This window comes from Theropithecus gelada, chromosome 6 (genome assembly GCF_003255815.1).
Source record: "Theropithecus gelada isolate Dixy chromosome 6, Tgel_1.0, whole genome shotgun sequence".
In the NCBI taxonomy this organism is placed as follows: Eukaryota; Metazoa; Chordata; class Mammalia; order Primates; family Cercopithecidae; genus Theropithecus; species Theropithecus gelada.
In genome coordinates this window covers 169870173-169876397 of record NC_037673.1, presented here as the reverse complement: position 1 = coordinate 169876397, position 6225 = coordinate 169870173, and the positions used below count along the sequence as shown (strand labels likewise).

Below are 6225 nucleotides of genomic sequence, written 5' to 3'. Positions count from 1 at the left end.
CGAAGGAAGGAAGGAAGGAAGGAAGGAAGGAAGGAAGGAAGGAAGGAAGGAAGGAAGGAAGGAAGGAAGGGACATGTCTTTGAGCTATGTAGTGGGGCTAGGTGCTAATGAAGTCAGGCGGTCCTGATCCCCTGTGACAGCTGCTCCTTCCCATGTTCTCGGATGGGCCCTCGTGCCCACCAACCATTTGCCTGGTATTGGGAGAAGCTGCTTTGGGACCCTGCAAACCTGTCCTGGTTACAGAGAGAATCACAGCTCACTGGCCACCAGTGCCTGGTGCAGGGAGGCTGGCAGAATGTTCCAGAAAGGACAGTGCAGGGAGGACGACTCAGGAGAACCAGGTTCCAGGCTTGCCACTGGTGAAGCTCACTTGCTATGTGGCTCAAGCAGCTCCTTCTGCCTCTCTGAGCCTCAGTGTCCCCTCTCTGTAAAATGGGGATAGCCAAGGCTGCCTGCCTACTCCACCCAGTCCTCATGTGGTTTCAGGGTGAAAAGGGTGGAGGGCACTGGATTTGTTTGCTGTGTCCGCTGTGACAAACTACCACAAACTGGGTAGCTTCAAACAACCATTTATTATCGAAGCATTCCAGAGACCAGAAGTCCAAAGTCAAAGTGTGGGTGGGGCTGCACTCCCTTTGCAGACTCCAGGGGAAAAGCCTTCCTTCCTCCTCCAGCTTCTGGTGCTTGTTGGCATCCCTTGGCTTGTGGCTGCATCTCTCCAATCCCTGTCTCCAGTCATTATCTCTGCTTCTCCTGTCAGGCTTCTCCTCTCTGTGTCTATTATAAGGACACTTGTCATTGGATTTAGGGACCACACGGATAATCCAGGATGATTGTATCTTAAGATCCTTAACTTAATTACATCTGCAAAGACCGCTTTTCCAAATAAGGTCACATCCACGAGTTTCTGAGATCTGGATGTGGGCATATCTTTTTTTCCGGTGGCGGGGAGCAGTGTCAACACTCAGCCCACTGCAAGCAGCTGGTAAGTCACTTTAGTGAACTTGAGCTGCATCCTATTGCTAAGGGCAGTAGATTTGAGAGTGCATGCCAGCCCAGTGGGTTGGTGACGGTGTCCTGGAGAATAAGAGCACATGATAAAAGAACACCTACGGCCGGGCGCGGTGGCTCACGCCTGTAATCCCAGCACTTTGGGAGGCCGAGGCGGGCGGATCACAAGGTCAGGAGATCGAGACCATGGTGAAACCCCGTCTCTACTAAAAATACAAAAAATTAGCCGGGCGCGGTGGCAGGTGCCTGTAGTCCCAGCTACTTGGGAGGCTGAGGCAGGAGAATGGCAGGAACCCGGGAGGCGGAGCTTGCAGTGAGCCGAGATCGCGCCACTGCATTCCAGCCAGGGGGACAGAGCAAGACTCCGTCTCAAAAAAAAAAAAAAAAGAACACCTACGACCTGCCAGGAAGTGCACTGAGTACTTTGACAATTTATCTCATTTTATCTTCACAGCAAGATACATTTATCTTCCCCTTCATCAGATGGGAAACCTACCTGAGGCTCAGAAGCATGAAGTGACTTGGCCAAGGTCACTCTCATAGTAAGAAGTGGAGCTGGCATTTGAACCCAGGCAGGCTGTGATTTCACAGGCCATGCTCATAACCACTGCTAGCCACTGCCTCCCACAGATACAAGCAGGCCTGAGGTTGGCAGGGAAAGAGGCCACAACTAAGGGCCACATGTGGCAGGAGGCCTCGTAGGCCACATATGTGCATAGTTACAATAATAATGATAACTAATGTTAATAATCACAGTAATAATCACAGCTAATGATGATGACATTAACATTACATGTGGTGGTGTGCTCATGGGAGCTTCCTACAGCCAGACACCGTGCTGTGTGCTTTTAATGTATTATCTCATTTAATCTCACCAGCACTCTGTGAGGAGGAAACTACTATTTTCCCCATATACAGGCTGGCCCCAAAATCCATGGACCGTAATATGACAACCCACAAAAACAAACAACTCACGGGGAGAAGAGAACAGGGTGGAGAAGCCACAAAGCTGGGGCAAATTACTAAAAAGAACTGTGTTTCCGAAGGTCCTGGTTTTCAGCTTGGCCCTTGCCCCTTCACTGAGTAGGACTCCAGCACCCTGCTGTCTGCATCTCACTTCCAGAGAGGGCTCAAGGAAGCCCCAAGTCCAATCTTCCTCCCCCAGACGCCCCAGCTGCAGCAATCCTTGTCCATCAGGCACCCAGGCCACAAGCTCAGGCTCCCCCTCCCTCCCCAATGGTCCCCATCAAGTAGGCAACATCCTGCTGATTTTAACTCCTGCACAGCCCTCAAATACACACCCACCTCCCATTCCTGCACAATGCCCCAGTTCAGGCCTTCACCACCTTGTTCCTGGGCCACTGCCCAAGTCTCCCCTGACTGCTCTCTGGACTTCTGATACCTTTCCAACTCCCCACTCAATAAATCCATTCCCCTCTCTATAGCTGGTGTGAATTCAGGAAAACTGAGTTCCAGCCATGTCATCCTCACACTGATGACCCTTCCAGGTCTGCAGGACCTAGTTCAAACTCTTTAATTACATGTGTAGTACATGCCATTATCACCTGCCACTTCCTCCCTTTTCAGCCTTATCTTCCACCCCTCCTTCAATCATGACTCAACTCCCCAGCACTGACCTGGTTGTAGCTCCCCATCTACAATGTGTTGTTTGCACCTCAGGGCCTTTGCACAGGCAGGTCTCCCTGAAGAAATGCCATTCCCACCTTCCTGGTCTCTCTGTCCCATTTTCCAGCTTGCATACTCTGAGGGTAGGGACTGTGTCTGTCTTGTTCACGGTTTTATCCATACTCTCAGCATAAAGCCTGGGTCATAGGAGGGGATTTTCTTTTCTTTTTTTCTTTCTTTTTTCTGTTGTTGTTGTTTTGAGACGGAGGCTTAGGCTGTCACCCAGGCTGGAATAAAGTGGGGTGATCTTGGCTCACTGCAACCTCCATCTCCTGGGTTCAAGCGATTCTTCTGCCTCAGCTTCCCAAGTAGCTGGGACTACAGGTATGTGCCACCATGCCCAGCTAATTTTTGTATTTTTAGTAGAGACAAGGTTTCACCATGTTTGGCCAGTCTGGTCTCGAACTCCTGACCTCAAGTGATCCACCTGCCTCAGCCTCCCAAAGTGCTGGGATTATAGGTGGGAGCCACAGTGCCTGGCCTTGTGGTTTTTTTTTTTTTTTAATGTTTTAATTAATTGCCAGTATTTCAACGTTGGGTGATTTCATAAAAATTCAACTTCAGGCTTCTCTTGAAGATATTGGGATCTGGCAACCCTGAGCCTGGTCCCTGAATGACAAGAATGGGCTGGGGTGGAGTAGCTGCTGCCCCTTCCACCAGGTCACTGGCTGTCCAGTCCTCACTGGCCCACCCAGCCCACTTCATTCATCTTTGTCACCTGCCTGGCCCCTCTGGTGTTTGAATTTCCAGGTGTCAGACACACCGAATTTAGCTATGAAATCCTTCACTTAGGCACGTACTTATTCAGTCTCCGATATGTGGCATGCCAAATAAGCCGACACTTACATCAAATTAAACCTGCTTTTCTTAGCAAAGAAAGAAACAAGATCGGTCACAAAGAGTCATTTATGCCCATGAGATTTTTAAAAGCACAAGCAGTCCAAAGTCAGCACAGTCATCCTCATAATGAGGACAGAGGGACGGGCCCTCTAAAGCAGCACTTCTCCAACTTTAATGTGCGCAGGAGTCACCTGGGGCGTCTGCTAAACTGCAGGTTCTCATGCAGTGGGTCTGGGACAGGGTGTGAGACCACGTTTCTTACCAGCTCCCAGGGGAGGACAATACTGCTGGTCCCTAGACACACCTTCAGTAGCAAGGCTCTGTGACACCCCTGCAACAAGCTAGAGAGTCCTAACCCCCAGATAGCTCGGCCGTCCCCTGGAGGCAGTGCCACCACCCCTCCTGCCGGGACAGAATGTGTTCCAGGTCATTCAGGTATTCCTGGAATCCACCTCTGGTGTCACCACTGGTGCTGAAGGTAGGAAGCCCTTTGCTTGGAATACCCTGTTGCTTCACTTTGGTCCAGGACAGGGAAACATGGGAAGCAAGGGACACACAGCAAGAGGAGTGGGGTGACGGTGGGGGTGAGGGTGGGGTGGGATGGGGTGGGGTGGGGTGAGAGTTGTGTGAGGATGGGTGGGGTGGCAGGACCCAGCTATTTATGCCTTTACAGGTGCCTTTCCCATTCCCCACTCCCTACCGTCATCGAGTCCCAAAGTGGTTTGTCTCATGGGGTCTAAGATGCTCCCAGAGGGACCAGAAGACCCAGGTTCGAATCAACCTTAGTCACAAATTCCAGATTGCAATTGTGTTGTTTTGAGCAGCCTTCACAGGCAAGCTCATGTTCCCGGCCTGCATATTATTTTTCCAGGCGGCAGGAGGGAAACCCTTTGCCCTCCCGCATCGGGGATCTCAGAGGAAGCAGAAAGAAACTGACACAGGCAGAGCGGGTCCCAGGGGCTTCTCACCCTGAGCCTGTAAACAGGAAGCGCAGCTATACTCTCAGGAACACCCTGGTGTTTGCCGGTTTGTTTTGCAGCCCTTGGGCCCATTCAGATAAACAGGGGAGAGGATTGTCAGAAACTCACCGAGCCCTTCACGGCACTCCCTATCTCGGCAAGGTTTGGTGATACCAAGGCTGCTGGCCAAAGATTTGCATAGGGGGAGGGATGGGGCCCGTGCTATCGGCTGCAGGGAGGGTCCCACCTTCCCCAAATTCCCCTTCTGCCATGCCCTAAAAGAAATATTTCTCGGGGCCATCAAGGGTGGAGAAGCCAACCTGTCCCTGGTGGTTGCAGCCGGTGTAAAGCTGGCTGCAGCAGCGGGCAGGAGGAAACAGGAGACGGGGTGCCAGGCCCGTATCAGGCTGCCTGCTTTCATTATTGTCCTATGTTTTCAAAGTACCAACTCCGAAAACAGGGGGGAGGGTAGAGTTTTGGGACTTGTTCGGCCTAGGTATACATAAACAGCAGCAGACAAAATGTCCTTTATCAGCTATTTCCCAGGAAACAGGGAGAAAATTCTTCTCAGCGCCAGATGATTAAAGAAGAGGCTCACCCTTCTGGGAGACAGCCCTCTCTTTTTCCCTCTCCCCTTTGCGGAACACTAAGTCACTGTTCCAGATACCCACCAGGAAGGTCCCTGTTGGAGAGGAGGCAGCCACAGGGCTGGAGGAGGAGGTCAGCTGCTAAGGGGACCAGCTCACTGCCAGCCAGGGCACAGAAATTCTTTCCCAGGAAAGGGGATGTTATGTAGCCTGCTGGGTAAACTGGAAATTATTAACCACGGGATGAGTAGAATCAAAAGGTTTTGAAAACTGGTTGTTGGCTTTACTGGGAGTTGCAAGTGCGCTAGGGAAAAAAATATTACAAACCTATTTGGAATTTGTTTTCCCCCTGAACCAGGAAGAAGCGTTTATAATAATTCTGTCAAGTAAAGCTCTCCAGTGTTCTTTCCTGCTGGTATGTCAAGGGTGGTTTTGTTATTTCTTCACACAGATGGCCAAGGAAACAATGTATTTTTCCTTTCTTTCTTCCTGGTATTTTTCCCCCCAAAAGAATTTGAGTCTTTCTAAGCTGGCCGTTTCTTATTTTTTTCTTCTCTATTTCTGATTTAGATAAAATGGTGACTTCAAAGGGACTTTGAGACCACTTACATCACAGTAGAGTTTGAGGTTCCCTCTCATCGTAAAAATAATAGGTGCCACCTCCCGCCATGGTCAGTGAGTGTCTGGGTCTGCGTGGGTGCCTCCCAGCAGGGCTTCTCCGAGGCATGTTGTGTGTGCAGACCACTTACGGATCATTAGAAGAGCCTGACTCAGCAGTTCAGGGCCCTCGGGGTCAGCATTTCCGACCACTCCCATGGGACGCCCATGCTGTTGGTTTCTGGGCCACTCATTGAGAAGGAGGGCTTCTTCCCCCAATCTCATCTAATCAACCCTCCTCGCTCGTTGACAGGATTTAATTTATTTTAAAAAGCTGAGGGATTTTCCCTTTGAAAGAGAGGCAGACAGGCCTTAAGCAATCTTTTTTTATTATTATTTTTATTTTTTTATGAGACAGAGTTTTGCTCTTATCGCCCAGTCCGGAGTGCAATGGTGCCATCTTGGCTCACTGCAACCTCTGCCTCCCGGGTCCAAGAGATTCTCCTGCCTCAGCCTCCCAAGTAGCTGGGATTGCAGGCGTGTGC

At 50.5% G+C, this 6225-nt stretch overlaps 1 long non-coding RNA gene across 1 annotated transcript in view; it reads right to left on the bottom strand.

Moving 5' to 3' along the window:
• The window catches only part of LOC112625702, a 16538-nt gene extending 11276 nt beyond the window's left edge, over positions 1–5262 (bottom strand). The window contains exon 1 of the long non-coding RNA XR_003119753.1: positions 5168–5262. This is a non-coding gene — a long non-coding RNA (uncharacterized LOC112625702). The remainder of the gene's footprint in view (positions 1–5167) is intronic.
• Between the last annotated feature and the right edge of the window lie 963 nt (positions 5263–6225).